The sequence below is a fragment of the Ictalurus punctatus genome, chromosome 4, assembly GCF_001660625.3.
Source record: "Ictalurus punctatus breed USDA103 chromosome 4, Coco_2.0, whole genome shotgun sequence".
NCBI lineage: Eukaryota > Metazoa > Chordata > Actinopteri > Siluriformes > Ictaluridae > Ictalurus > Ictalurus punctatus.
Genome location: NC_071284.1, coordinates 14264542 through 14281264, shown reverse-complemented (window position 1 = coordinate 14281264; position 16723 = coordinate 14264542). Strand labels below are relative to the sequence as shown.

The window sequence follows — 16723 nt, the reverse complement described above, 5'->3', positions numbered from 1 at the left end:
TGGGCCCAAAGTGTCAATATTTTGTGTGGCCACCATTATTTTCCAGCACTGCCTTAACCCTCTTGGGCATGGAGTTCACCAAAGCTTCACAGGTTGCAACTGGAGTCCTCTTCCACTCCTCCATGACGACATCACGGAGCTGGTGGATGTTAGAGACCTTGTGCTCCTCCGCCTTCCGTTTGAGGATGCCCCACAGATGCTCAATAGGGTTTAGGTCTGGAGACATGCTTGGCCAGTCCATAAACCCTATTGACACTTTGGGCCCAATTTGGACATTTTCAGTTAGGGGTGTACTCATTTTTGTTGCCAGCGGCTTAGACATTAATGGCTGTGTCTTGAGTTATTTTGAGGGGACAGCAAATTTACACTGTTACACAAGCTGTACACTCACTACTTTACATTGTAGCAAAGTGTCATTTCTTCAGTGTTGTCACATTAAAAGATATAATCAAATATTTACAAAAATGTGAGGGGTGTACTCACTTTTGTGAGATACTGTATAATTCAAGAAAATTTGTGATTCATTGAAGCTGAAAAATGCTTTATTATTTCAATCTGGCTTTACCAACATGCAGGTCATCAGCCTTATCTGGAGAAATAGGGTCAGCTAATTTATTTAATGCTGCAACTTTAAGGATGACAAAAAGTCCACAAATGAGGACAGCTTATGTCTGCATGTCTGTGTGCAGTGGCCTGTATGCATTAAAAATCATATACAACTCAAAAACTTACATTTTCATATCAACCATCAGAATGGGGGAAAATATGATCTCAGTGACTCTGAACAGTTTGGGCATCCTCCTCTGGACTTTCTCATCAACAAGGCATTTCCACCCACAGAACTGCCTCTCATTGGATGTTTTTGTTCCAAACTAAACTCTAGAAACTGTTGGTTGTGATCTCCCGGGAGATCAGCAGGTTCTGAAATACTCAAACAAGCCCATCTGCCACCAACAATGATGCCACTGTCAAAGTCACTGATATCACAAATTCTCCCCATTTTAATGTTAGCTCTGAACATTAACTGAAGCTCTTGAATTGTATCTGAATAATTTTTATGCATTGCACTGCTGCCACATGATTGGCTGATTGGATAATTGCATGAATGTAAAGGTGTTCATATTAAAGTGGCCAGCAAGTGTATATGGACAAAAAAAATTAGAACACTTATAAACAAGATACTGTATATGAGTTCCAGGGACTGATTAGGCTTGGTTTTAACCTTGGGCATTGGAAAATTGGTCCCCAAAATCAGACTAAATTAAAAAAAAAAAAAAAAAAAAAAAGAACAAACAATATTTCAGAGAGTGTGGCCTGATACAACTGTTCAGTCTAATACAAAAGGAATGACAGGGCATTGTTCAATGAGCAGTCATTGGGAGCCAATTAACTACAAAGCCAACAAACCACTCAGACAATTACCTAATTTATTTTACACTCAATTAAGCTAATAATTAATTGAGAATAAATTAACTAGCATTTGGGCTGTGGGGGGGGAGCATAGTCTAGTATAAAGAGAAAGTATACTTATCAATGCTTGTCACATTTTGGCTATTATTAAAATAGGGCTAGACCCACCATTTGTGCCAAGAACTGGGCCGGAATGTGGGAAAGGTTGAACAACTGCAGTGTCCTTGGGATGTCATTGAGCAGTGGGATGGTGCCAAAGTGCAGCTCAGTGGCAGAAAGGGAGACAATTGGACCCTTCCCAATGCAGGACAGGAGCAACTCCTGTGGGAGACAGAGAGGAACTGGAGGAGCAAAAGGTCATAGAATGAAATTGAAAATTACAGCTGATTCAATCTGTAGTTCAACTGAAATAATAAATATACTGTGAGCAGTGTGAATAAAATAGGCAATGGTTAAATCTCTTTGCCTGCATCTTATACATGTATGCGCATATATACATATATGCTCACCAGTGGAGGATCCTGTTGGCTTAAAATGAGAGCAGTGAGTTGCACCTGGCTCACTGTTTTAGCCTGAAGAACCAGAGGAATCTGCTCAGTACTGTATGGTTGGATCACTCCTCGTGCATGAGCAGTAGAGTATAGTAGAGACGGGTTCTCCTCATACTCCTGCGTATACATAGACACAGTGTTGCTCACATGCTGTTCAGAGGGACATGCAGAATATACTATACAACTTATTTAATTATGTAGTACTATGGGATAAGAAGAGCCTCAGTCCTCCTGTCAGTTATGTTTATCTTAAGATTTCCTATCTTTAACCACAAGGTACATGGACTTCATTTTACCTGGGCTAGAAGGCCATAGCATGCAGGGAGGTTTGTGTCATTAATCAGCCTGATGGTCTGCTCATAGTGATAACCCAGGAAGCAGTGCTAGAACTGAAGCATGGAACTCTCCAGGTGCACTTCTAGAATAACACAGCTGTAGAGAAAGTTGTCTGCAGAGTAATAACCTTTATATACCGTACATCCTATGAGTATAAACAGAATGAGTGTGTCACCATAAATGTGCTACCTAGCCTTAATTGGGAGAGCTAACACCTCCTCCCCAACTCCATGCACATCCACCACCAGTGCCAGACTGTATTGCTGCACTGTATTGGAGCACAAGGTCACCTGCAGCAGACACACACAGTTCCAGTTATATATACAGTACAGGTACATATTACATTACTGTTTATTACACTACTCACCTCTAGATGTACCCAATGAGGGAAAAAATCAGTAAACAATATCACAGTGCCTGGATATGTTTAAATTATATGAATCGTTTATATAATTATTGGAATTATCCCAGAATCCAGAATTATCCCTGTATAATCCCTTCATATATGTATGAATCATAAGTTCATACAGCGGCTCTGCTCTGCAGTCAATCTAGTACTGACCACAGTACAAGTAAACCACAGACAGACACTAGACACAGCAGTCAGATGCTGATAAATAATACTGCAGCAGAGTTCTTTAGTTAGCACTTCCTAGTGCAGCGCACCTGTTATTAAGTGGTCTTCAGGGCCAGATGTACATGTGTGAACAGGTGCTGTGAAAAACATGAGTTCTTGTGTCCCCAATATGCTCTTACAACCAGTCTGACAATAATATTTAATTTACTGAAGCTATAGCTCATCACATAAGCAGTGGCTGGGACGTCTACTAAATGCTCTCTGTGTATTGGGGTTTAGAAGCTGCTGTGAAATAGTCCATCCAGCCATTTTCTATACCACTTATCCTGCTGGGTTTCGGGGAGCCTGGACCCTATCCCAGGGGGCATGGGGGACAAGGCGGGGTACACCCTGGACAACGTACCAATCCATCGCAAGGCACAATCACACACACATTCAAACAAAGCTTGAAACTCTTGTATTAAAATATTGGATTATGACACAAAATGTCTATGAGAATATGTGAAAAATAAATAAATAAATAAACCACACACTTACAAACAATGGCTATCCTGTTCTGAGCAGCATGTCTGAGCAGCTAATTTACACCTGTCTTTTGGACAAAACCACATGCAAATCCAACCATCACTAACTGCCCAAAATGAATAAATCAAGAGAAATGTGAATATGAATATCCCATTTCTCCATATATTTTGTCCCGACTTCCCATCATTTGGGCAATATAATTCAAATGTGTATGAGAGGATGAGGACACACACTGCATGTTCCTTTGTATGTGGTGCACTTAGACCCATATGCCAGTTTCATACTTAACATGCTGGGGGTTTATGCACAGAATTAGCCCTAATTGAACCAAAAAATTGGTGCAAACAACAACATATCCAGCTGTGAGAGACCTCACCCAGTGAAGCAAGATCCAGCTGCTGATCAATCAGGCAGACCTTTCTAAACCACCCGCCCTCGTTTAACTTTACACAGTTGACAGAGCTATTAAAGAATGAGACCAGGAAATCCTGCATGCTGACAGGAGACACCCCAACCTCAGAGAAGCTCACAGACACCCAGACAAAACCAGCAGATAAGTCCTTTCAATGCATATGACAGCTACTGCTGATGTAAAGGGCCACTGGCTGACAGGTGCACGCAGTGCCGGACATCTGGTAAGAGAAGCAAGGTGATGGAGCTAAGAGAGTTAGATGAGCTTCTGTTTTGTTTTTTGTTTTTTTGTTTTTTTTTTTTGTCTGCTCGCTCATTTTCGGTTTTAACAACAGCAAGCCTTTAAAAGCCTTTTTTAAGCTGATTAGGGATTAGAGGTCTGTTCTGTTTTTAATGGATTTAAAATTTTGAGTTCTGCTCAGTCAATACTGAAGGCAAATGATTTAAAAAATAGATTAAAGACATTTTTTTCCTCTTGGGAGACTGTATTGTTAAAAAGGGCAGACAAGACAGTCTATCTGAAGTGATGCAGGCTAACCTTTGCATAGTGAAATCAATTCTAATTTGTGTCAAATTTGCAGTGAGAGCATGCACGAAGGGTCAAAGCAGGATCTATTAAACAAAGAGTCCTGCCTTGATGTCTATTTGGCTCTGAGCCCGGATGTTGCCTGAACTGGGTGTCACCCTGAATTCTCGAGGCCTCTCAGATGCCCTGTCTCCTGGCTCCCAGTCATTCCTGTCCAGCTCTGTTACCTGCTCTGTACTGGTCACACTGTCCCTCCCCATCCCATATCCAGGGATCCGCAGCTCAAAACTCAGAGATACCAATGAGGTATTGCTAAGTGAGCAGGTCAGTGTGTGAGGAAAAGCCTTTTGAGTTCAATGCAGAGAGTAGAAGCAAAGGAACAGAGAAAATAATCAGGAAAATAGGAAGTGGTACTGGGATTTTTGGTAAGCAGGTGATCATGGCTATTGTCAATACAAGGTTCATTTACCAAAAGATACCTCTCCAAAGTCAAGCTCAGGAATGTTAACATGAAACGTCGGGCCCATTACACACCCCCTGCAACAAATAACAGGACAAAGAGCTTTTCATTAAACTCCACATTGCCCATTCTGAAGTGAAGGTCACTGGTCATGCAACAAGTAATTAATTAATTCATTCATTATTTAATTAGAAGGAACCAAGATGCTTAAAAAAAAAAAAAAAGAAAGAAAAATTGTGACAGGGAAAACAAAATAAATTGATCCATTTGTAAGATGACAGTGAAGAGTAGTGCTCCTGTAATCTCTAGTTTCAGCATTTTCAACAGTAATCCATCTTACTCTGAAAGTGGCAAAAATGACAAGTGAATTATAGAACGTTCACCAAACTGTGGCTCAGTACTTATGTATGTGAAACCATTACGCATTTATTTCATCTGCATAACAAAAGGCTAGCAACGATATGGAAAAACAGCTGAGTTTTGAAAACAGGACTATGGTGTGTCCTTGAAAAACAAGGGGCTACAGGAGCAGCAGCACATAGGCAGAATCAGTCAACAATAAGACAGTTACCTGAATGTGAGGATGAGAGGCTGGGGATTCCCCGAAACAGTAAAATAAAACTCCTCTGAGAAGGTGCCCAGTTTGTCAGAGGAGAAGCAGTCCTCCAGAACATGGCAGGCCCCTGGTGGCACCATGCCCTCAGAAGGGCTGAAGGAAAAGCACAGACCCATGGCTGTAGTGGTAAGCATGAGCCTATAGGGGGCATCTATAAGTCCCTTATTGCTCACAAGCACCTTGGGTAAAGATAAGAGCAGATAAAGCACAGAATCACAATCTGTTTCTAATAGTTGTGGTTTGAAAAGGCAAGTGAACCAAGTAGAATGCATGGAAACAAATTCAGTAAGTAAGAAGTAAACTGAAGTTGGATTTTGATATCAATCACTGTGTTTGCTAACCACTGGGATGTTTCTTAAATTTAGTTACATAACACCTCTTGTTGTTACAGCTTTGTGTTATAGTTAGATTACAATTAGTTCAATTAAAATCAGAAAAGCCTGCATCGACACACTGACATTTTTAAAGTACTTGTGCTATTTTCAAACTTATAAGATTCCAAAATATATTTTAATTTATTTTCATAAAACGAAGTATTACATAGCTTCCTATATTTTGTATGTCTTTAATAATTTCTCTCCTTTCAAAGATAATATAACTACAAACATATTTTTTATGTGCAGCAATCATATAACCAAATGGATGAAATTAAATGACTTCCAGTGATCAATCTTTAAATGACATCTTATTGATTCCAAAGACTTGTTTCACTTTGAATACAGAGTCAAATGATCTGGCATTTATAGGGATATCTTATCTATTGCTAGGGATGACTTTTGCAAGGACAGTAGTTGTGCTTATTCATACCTCATGAGTGTGCTTGGATCCAACAAAAATGTTGGCAATGTCCAGCAGATCAACATTAAACTGCAGTTTGGGCCCCATGCTTTCTCCCTTTATACGCAGTGGCAAACGAGACTCTCTGCCTGCATGAAGACATTTGTAATACATCACTGGCTTCATATCCTGAAGCAATACAGTGGATTAGCAAAATAAAAAATAAGTAGCAATATATATTTGCTCAGCCACCTCTTACTCTCGCTATTTTGATTGACAAGCTACAAACTATCCCTTTATTAAAAGCTTAACTGAGCTTAAAAAGTACCCAATTAAAACCGACCACAATTAGTATATATGATAAATACAGTACATGAATTTCAATCAACTATAAAACAAGGCAGGATATCATAAATTACCCCAAGGAAATTAATATAGAACTAAGTAACTGTGGTCTATAGACCAAAGCATTCTTCAGTATAAAATATAGACAGATCAGTCATTGTTAGACAAGAAAAATACCCTCAATAAGATGAAGAATGAGAGGACAGGTCCAAAAATGCAGTGTCTATGAATTTTGTCACCAAACTTTCTTGGAATGATCCTTTTACAAACTAATGCAAATGTGAGGTTTTCTATAATAATTCCTTAGATTTATATAGTGCTTTTTAGGTACTCAAAGTGCTTTACGTTGTATGTGGGAAAATCTCCTAACCCACCACCATTGTGTACCAACCACCTGGATGATGCAACAGCAGCCAGAATGTCCACCACACACCAGCTACTGGTGGAGAGGAGAGGAGAGTGATGTAACCAATTCAGGGATGGAGATTATTAGGGGACCATGATAGATAAAGGGCCAATTGGGTGGTTTTAATGATGACAGAGTCAGGACCTCAGTTTAACGTCTCATCCAAAAAACGGTGCCTCACTAATACCACTTCCAGCAGCGACCTTAGTTTTTGACAGGAGGTTTACCGTCAGGCCAGGCTCAACCATGCTTAGCTTCAGTGGGAAACCAGGCGAGAGCTGCAGGGTGATCTGGCTCTGGTTTTCTATGACAGATGGGCTTAAATTCCTACATGCAAATCACTCAACAATTGGCTTTGAAAGAAGTAGACAATTTACACATTTACAAACATATTCATTTTAACTACAACAATATTAAGTTAACCAGTACCAGTGACATCACAGTATATGGTGTGTTGGTAAAGTTTGGCTTATTGGGGTTTGAAGATGATGCTGATTTCTGCTGTGCGGTTTGGCCAGATGTCCCCCTCCTGTAAGCAATACAGAGAGATATTAACTCAACCATAATATTCTTTCCACTCAGCTTCATTAAACACTGCACCCCCAGGCACTTCACTTGCTTTTAGATGTGTTTGAAGGCAGTGCTGTCTTGAATAGAACATGTAAAGAGTAATGAATGTAAATTGAATAAAACAATATTGTAAAAAAAAAAAACCTCAATAACTCAATAGTTTCCACAACAGAGACTACAAAGCTACAATTAAAAACCACTGTCTGTCTCTAGGTTATGGTGTACAGTAAGCTTTATGCTACAAAAGTAATTCACCATAGAATTCACTAGGCAATAACATCACATCATATATAACTATATAAATATAACGCAAAGACGCTTGCTGAAGAGGCTGCCCTTTGCTAGTTAAATGAGTGTTATTTTTCAACTGAGGAAAAGAGATTCTTTTTCAAACAGACATAAAGTTGCATATAGTCCAAGAAAAAAAATCATTTCTGAAAACATGCACATCAGACAAAATACACAGTAAAAAAGTTAAAACTAATGTGGTGTCAATTAATAATGCATAAAACAAAAAAAAGTCCTGGACAAAAAAATTAGCTTAATAACTATAGAATTTATAATTTGTCTAAATCCACGATTTAACACATTATAAAGGAATTCGCAGTGCTACATGACACAGATTTCCTCGACTTGTGCTTTTTAGCGATACGAACATAGATAGGCAGCACTGTTTAATGTGGACTTTAGGTGCATTCTGTTTAGCAGGTAGCAGCTATCTGCATGGGACGGTCATTCTCAGGAACGTGAAAATGTTGCACAAAAATGTGAGACCACAGTGTTTCACTGATACAGTGATTGTCCTAATATTAATGTTATGGGAGGAGTGAACGGAGGAGACAGGGAACATGTTTCATCAGCGTGCTGAGCTGGTATCTTGGGGAGCAAATTAAACCACTGAGACAGATCTGTCTCTATCATCCAGGACAGGTGGTATGATTGAATGAGAAAATGAAAAGACAGACACGGGTCCAAAACCACAGCAGACAAAACCATTTACTCACCCATCCAGAACAAACCCACAAAAAACTATATGGATTCTGCTTTAAAGTGTGAATTCTGTGACTTTAACTGTAGCATGGTTGTTGGTTCCAGATGGGCTGGTTTGAGTATTTCAGAGGCTATCATGGGCACAGGCTCATTCAAACCGGACAGTTGAAAATTACAAATAAAAAAAATCACCTGTTTTTTTTCTGGTCTTCAAATGTCCACTTTCAGTGAGTCTGTGCACATGATCGCCTCATGTTCTTTTCTTAGCTTACAGGAGTGGAACCTGATGTGGTTTACTACTGCTGTAGCCCATCCACTCAAGGTTTGATGTGTTGTGCATTCTGAGGTGCTTTTCTCTCACCATAGTTGTAAAGAGTGCTTATTTGAGTTACTATAGGCTTTCTTTGAGCTCAATCCAGTCTGGCCATTCTCCAGGCTTCAGGCTGGTCTGTACAACACAATATGGCCAAAGGTTTGTGGGTTAGGTTTGTTACAGTAATAACCTCCACAGGCTTCCCACTAGATTTTGGAACGTGGCTGTGGGGATTTGTGATCATTCAGACACAAGAGTATTAGTGAAGTCAGGCATTGCTGTTGGGTGAGGAGACCTGGAACACAAAGGTGTTCTGTGGTGCTGAGGTCAGGGCTCTGTGCAGGCCACTTGAGTTCTTCCATTTCAACTTTGACAAACCATGTCTACATGGACCTCTCTTTGTACACAGGCACATTGCCATGCTGGAACTGGTTTGGGCCACTTAGTTCCAGTGAAGGGAATCTTAATTCTACAGCCTACAAAAGAAATTCTAGACTGTGTGCTTCCAAACTTGTGGCAGCAGATTGGGGAAGTCCTACATATGGGTGTGATGGTCAGGTGTCAACATACTTTTGGCCATGTAGTGTACATGGCCACTGACATGAGAGTTTCACTAACATGAAAAATGCGGAGAAGACATAGGCTGTATGTAGTGTTGATATTTTAGTTTATTGAGTCTACGGTCATGTACTACAGTCAGTTGTCAACCAGAAACAAAGAGAATAGCTGGTTTGCCATAGTCCTTACAGCGTGACAGATTAGGCAAGAAAATTTCATGTTTTATGTTATATGACATTGTAATTACATAAGTATATGATTGTACCATTAGTCCTTTATTTAATCTGTGTTGATATGTTTTAAACTTAAGCTAATTTTAATTTTCTGACACAAAATTCATTTAGGCATTTGTCTTCCTCCATGTAATCATGATTAAAAGACAAATACTGTACATATACAGGGCACTTTGGGCCCAATTTGGACATTTTCACTTAGGGGTGTACTCACATTTGTTGCCAGTGGTTTAGACATTAATGGCTGTGTGTTGAGTTATTTTGAGGGGACAGCAAATTTACACTGTTATACAAGCCGTACAATCACTACTTTACATTGTAGCAAAGTGTCATTTCTTCAGTGTTGTCACATGAAAAGATATAATCAAAAGATTTACAAAAATGTGAGGGGTGTACTCACTTTTGTGAGATACTGTATATATATATATTACACTGCAAATCTACGTTTTTAGACTTGGCATCATACGAGAGTAAAAACTGTTTTTATGACAATAGATTATTATTTAATGCCAAAAGCAATCATTCTCTTGCTTTTTTTAAATTATATTTTTTTTATATTTCAGTAAATGACTGAATGCTACGTTGTGCCGTCTTTTTACGGTTTTACGTTTACGGTTGCTTAGTGATTTTTACATTCTCGGGTACGGTGTTGTAACAGCTTCCTTCTGGTCACCGTAACCGTTCCACTCGCAGCTGCTGCTTAACTCCCTATTATCTATTATGCATTATAAGATGGAAAAGTTGATGATGTTGCGAGTTAAACAGAACCAGTTTAACTGTTATCTAGTTTTAAGGGTGCAGCATTAGTAAACCAATGTGATGTGTAAATGTGGCAACATGGCAGAATTACTCCAGCAGAAACACTCAGTAAAATAGGAGCAATGCAGAACCATGGGACAATAAAAGAAAAAATTGCTGTCTTAAAACTCTTTTGTATAAAGGTAGATAATATTAGCTGCAGTGGGATTTTTTTACTGCAACATTTTCTTTATGAAGAAAAATGGGGGAAAATGTGATATATGCAATACACACACCAGATTGCATAACAATAATTAGTTTTGCTAAAAAGGCAGGCAATTTGTCTGTTCTCTCCACATACCAGAGTACAACAGCATTTGGAGATATTCACTGAGGTACTTCTGGCAGCTGTCATTAAAAAATAATATACAAAATAACAACAAATACAAAGAACATTTTGTTCCATAAACAGTAGGCAAAATATTGTTGATCCAACCAATCAGAAGTCTATCTATTTGCCTTTCAGATCAGTAAGATCCCCCGCAGGCATTAGCATTCAGGTGAACTAGTCTAGGCAGCACATGTGCATTTGTTTTGGAGGCATGGCCTTAGAAAGAATACTGACGGGAGGAGCTAGCTGTATTTGTTTGAATTTTGAATTTCAAAGTAGATTCTTCAGCTATCTTCTGCCAAAAATCCCTGACTTGGGATTGTAACTTGATTGAATGATGCAGTTAACTTCGCTTAAGTTGAATTATTGTATTTAATGCAGCATAAATCATATATACTCTTTAAAACATTCGATTGGTATCTCACTAACTCTATGGTTATACTTTATAGAACTCAAACCCCTTATTACAGTATTACAGTAGTTATTAGGCCTTGTTAGAGTATTACTACCAGTCCCTATTCCTTTGTATTTAATACTCAGATGTATGCAGTGTTTCTTTGGGTAATACATTTTTCTAATATTTTCTCTCAAATATGTTTTTGATTTATATTGCACATCATGCACAAGATTAAATTTTGTCATACCCCTTAGTTCTAACATTTTCCACATTTTTAGATAGCATCAGAAGATTTCTTGCAATGTAAATATGTCATTCATGCAATTGTCTATATATTTAAAGGAAACCTGTCCAAATAGAAAAGGCAGGTCAGGATTGTTATGTGGGTTTGGTGTGTGAAATGGTGCAGGTTTAATTAGACACTACATATATTAATAAATGTAGAATGTTTTTAAGTTGATAAGTTGAATTATTGCAATGGTTTGTTGAATATATAATATCATTTTATATTTCTGTATAAAGTGTAAGAAGACATTTAGCAAAGTTTATGTTTATGCTATCTACATACTACATATAGTTCTGTTCCATTTTAATTCAATTCTATTTTTAGATTTATTCAGATGAAGGAATTGTGAATTTCTTCAGCCACTGGTTTTGTGTGTGTGTGTGTGTGTGTGTGTGTGTGTGTGTGTGTGTGTGTGTGTGTGTGTGTGTGTGTGTGTGTGTGTGTGTGTGCGCGCGTGTGTGTGTGCGCCCATTAGACACCTGTGGCTCTATGATGATGTGTTGGTCACTGAAAGGCAGACTGTCCTGATAAAGCTGCTTGCGTCTGTGCTGGAAGGTACGTGAGAGCACTGAGAGGTGGTCTCGGACAATGGGGTCAGTGCCACACTCTGTTAAAAACGGTTCCATCTCATCCTCCTCCTGCTGCAGCTCAGAAACAAGCCTAGATAGAAAATGAAATGGAGGGAGATAGAAAACAGAAGAGGGAGAAGGTCAGATTAAAATACAAAATCCTTGATATTCATGACTGCTTTTGTAAGGGAGAGCATTTCAGCCCCTTTAAGTGGAGCAGTATTCTGATAGATATGATTAAAAGACAATGTAAGATATTTTAGGATAAGCCAATCCACAAACCCAGGTTTAACCCTTAAATCACAGGACATATTGGTGGGTCCAGCCTTCCATTTTTTACACTTATAACTACATGCCTTTCATATTCATTGCACTGTAGTTACTGAATAAACCAAAGCACATTTATTGCACACTTATTGAATAATATTCTTTACGAAGAACTGAATAATCTGGAGATTTCTTACATTTATAACCCACACTATGCTCCTGTGGACTTTGAGCTCACCTGGATACCCTAAAGACTTATCCAGATAAGATTACCCTCTGAAGCAGGTTCAAACATAAACAGACAAAGGAAGTATAACAGACACATTTCCTAAGAACTGCTGCTATAATCATAAAGACTGGCCTATGCTAATCTAACAATATGATCATACCAAACTTTATATATTCTTTCTAAGCTTGTAATATGTTTTGTCTTTTCTCTGTATGACTGTATAGTGTAATGAACATAATCAACATAAGATGCTTTGTTGATTTGAATTATAATCTGGGAATTTAAGAAAACTCTGGAGTTTGGGGAATCTGCTTTAGTCAAACTAATTAGACCTTAGTCTATACTGTTCCTCCTCCTCCTCAGTGACAAAACTCTTCCACTGGAAATGCACTATGGAGTCACTTCTGTTCAAGATGTGGCATGGTGATATAGGTCTTCTCCACTCACAGTGAGTTTTTATCCAGCCTCACGTTGATGTTTGTGGAGGCTCCATACAAACTGACGTAAATGTCTTCTCCTATAAGAACAAAAAGAGAATACTTTGGATTATTATTCACCTCTTGAATTATCAGCACACTGAACTAAGCAAATATACACTGGAGTCACTGGAGTTTTACATGTATTGATTAGCATTAAGGTACTCATTGAGTTTAATAAATAACATTTGTACTCAGCAGATGTTGTTTAAGTAAAATTCTAAATAGTTCAAATGCTTTGAAGGGATAAAAGATTAAGCTGAAGACAACTACAGTTTTTAAGTACTTTGGAATGAACACCAAGGTGGCACTGTTGGACTGCTAAGTTGGCACTTAATTATCTATTTAGACAAGTGCTATCCAGGGGCATGCAGTCACATGACTCCACAGCAACCAACAACATACAAAATGCTATTCAAACAAGGGCCAAAGTCAGGAGCAGAGTATGTAAATTATTCCAGTATTTTGACTGATTTTTGTTCATTTGGCTACATTCAAAGCAGCAGCTTCATGCTCGACCAGATATCCTGACCTAGAAAAACAATGACTGAAAACACACTCACAGCCCAGCACACAAAGTGGAGAGTATTCAAATAAAAATTTTTAAAAAACACAGGGTATGGTTTTAGTTTTTACTGGCAGGTCAAGGGATTCATCAGAAACGAGCACTAAAAATGTTTCCTTGAAGTCCCCCTAAAGAGCTAATATAGAGTACACAGTGTAATTGGTCTTGTTTTTATATTTTTACACAGTCAGGTAAACTGTATCCTTTACCAGAAGTCAAGTGTTCTAGCACTCAATAGACTGACACTCAGAGGAACCTCTATTAAAAAAAAAAAACTGCAAGCGATAGCTTCAACAGCACATAAGGATTATAAATGTACTGTACTGTAAACTGAATTCACTGTAAACTGAGAACCTCACAGTGATTCTAAACAGTATGTTTACACTGTCCAAATTCATTTCCAACATACAGAAAAATTATGAGCTCTGCAGAAAAAATACAGTGCACATTTTTGATGTTTCACAAATGATTGCATTTATATGAGTGTTGCATGCTTTCTGCAGGGAATACATCTATTTTTCTCACTATGAAATCAATAAGAAATCACCATGGTTCTTTCTCATGGCTGTTTTCTATAGAGACCTAGACACAAACATGCAGGTCACCTGAGGCCTGCAAGATGATCACTTGACGCCCAATGGGGATGGTTTAGTATCAATTACAATGTTTTTCCTGCTCTTTAATAATAATAGCTGTTAAACAACATACAGAGCACCATATTATTCACATTTACACATTTACAGTTGTTATTGTAATTTCTTTCAGAGACAAAACTTGTTTCAATGACTGACTAATCACATCGAGTAAACCACATTATATACAAAGAGTAAACCACATTATTTGTCTGACATAAAAACACAGATCCTCAAAAAGGGAACATAAATTGATTTTTGTCTCAATTTAAAAATAAAATAAAAAAAAAAATTATTAACAGTGATGTTCAACTGCTAAGATAGGGGAAAATGCTTTGGGGGAAAAAGACAGAAAAAGGCGGGGTCTTGAAAAATAAGACTTAACATCATTAACACTGTCGGCACAGAACTGACAAAGGCAAATAACAGACAACACACACACACACACACACACACACACACACACACACACACCATTTGTCATGCCTTGTGAGGATCTTCCACTGACATAAATATTAATGTATCTAATTAATCATATGCCTACACCTAAACCTAACACTAACCTTAACCTAAAAAAAGGAAACTATTGACTCTTTAATTGTATTTTTTTTCTTTTAAAGAAAAGACAAAGACCATCCCATAGTAAATAAATGTGAAAAAAGTTCAATTTTTGGAGATGGGTAAGGGTAAAAAATGAATCTGGTATTAGTAAAAGTTAATATTAAAACATTCTCTACACAGAAAGGTGTATATTAAAAACTGTGGACCGAGTTTTGTGGATAGACATATGTGTATGCTCTAAATATTGGTCTAAATAGATCAGAACAGTATACTAGTGTTGTAACAGTAGTACTACCTACTGCAAAGTGACCTACTATTCTGACAAAGAAATTAGCCTAGTTAATATTTTCAACTGTGAATCTGTTTAAATTGCCCATACAGAATTTAATTGCAAAAATATAGCTAGCTAGAACTTGACAATTGTGAAGCAGAAGTTTACATGCAATACATGTGTGGCCTGCTTTGCTCACTTCCGTTTCTCTTCACTGACACTAATTCACTGGACTAAAAAGCTGATCAGAGAACTCTCTTACATAGTCAGCCTTGGATACTGATTCAATAAATTTATGATCTCCCAGGGTCATTATTCACAATTGAGATAAGCAAACATAGTGAGTTAATGTTCAAATAATACAGAAATCTGCAATCAAAAGGTAACAGTACCAATCAACCCAAAGACTGTGTAAGATATCCAAGTAAGCAGAGCTGGGTAAGAGAAAGAAAATATAATTATGTATTGCTTACCTCACTATTATAACACATACAGTAAGTAACAACAAACATTTGGTGCAGTTTGGTGGATTTTGTACAGAACAGCATATCAAGAAGAATTTGTTAGTGATCATCCTGTTTGAGGACAACATTACGGTAGTATGACCCATGTTTTTTGTTTGTTTGTTTTTGGTTTAATGTGTGAAAACTCACAATAGGTTTTTTTGTTGGTTTTTTTGTTACTAGGCAGATGTTTTATTTCATTAGTTATCCCTGTCTAAGTCTTGACATTTATCCACTACTGAGACGTCTGTAGGTCCCTTAGACATCTCGTCCCCAAACACTGTAATGAGATTTCTCTACCCTGTGAACAGTAATGGCAATGGAGCTGTCAGTAATACCCCAGACTTAATTCATAATCAACAAAAATTCACAGAATGAGATATGCATGCTACTTTGAATACAAGAAACTATTTGTCATAGCAAAGTTGGAAATATGCATTGTTCTATTCATAGCATCTGTTTGGGGGGAAAACATTACACTATTATTGAGAGGTGGGGAAGTTTGGGTGGTAATAAGGGGATGAAGGAGGGGTGCTGAAGTTTCCCTTGAGATGTGAAAGTGCTCTCACTGTAAAAAGAGTAGACACAGTCCAGACTCGCTGGTGTTGATATGAAGAGCAATGATGCATAAAGAGACATGGTGCATCTCTATTTCTCATACATATTTCACTGCACCAAGCAAGCAGATGAGAAACAAATCAGTCAGGAAGTATCCAGAAATGTAAAATGGATCAACTACTTGATCCCTGGCCAAGCTAGTCTCTAGTCTCTATAACAGCTAGATATTATCTATTTAAAAGTGATAGCTTCCAGAATGCTGCAAAGTCATCCTCTTTAAGCTCACTGCACAGCTGTTAAGATGTGGAAACCAAAAAAGGCATTAGATTATTATGAAGTTTAGTAATTTCTACTAGCTAATTTGTCCTTAAGACTATGGTGTGCCCTTATGCAATACTGTTTATAAGCAATGCAATTACAAAACCAATCATGCAGACCCTTAAAAATGTAATACTGACTGTTTTTATTTTTATTCATTGCTCTTGTATATACTATAAACAAAAATAATTAGAGTGGAAATAACTACTCCAAACCGTTTTCCTGTCCTCCTGACAGCAGGTCAACTATCTTGTTAAAGCTATAGCTAAGTCAGGTACTAAAGCAGATCACAACTATGTTATATCTAACTAAGTGATTCAACCATACTCTATGTGATTGGGGAAGCCATGCAATGACA

The 16723-nt window shown here is 37.8% G+C and overlaps 1 pseudogene; it reads right to left on the bottom strand.

The window, feature by feature from the left end:
• Positions 1-16723, bottom strand: part of LOC124627191 (hydrocephalus-inducing protein homolog) — a 50627-nt pseudogene that overhangs the window by 22971 nt on the left and 10933 nt on the right.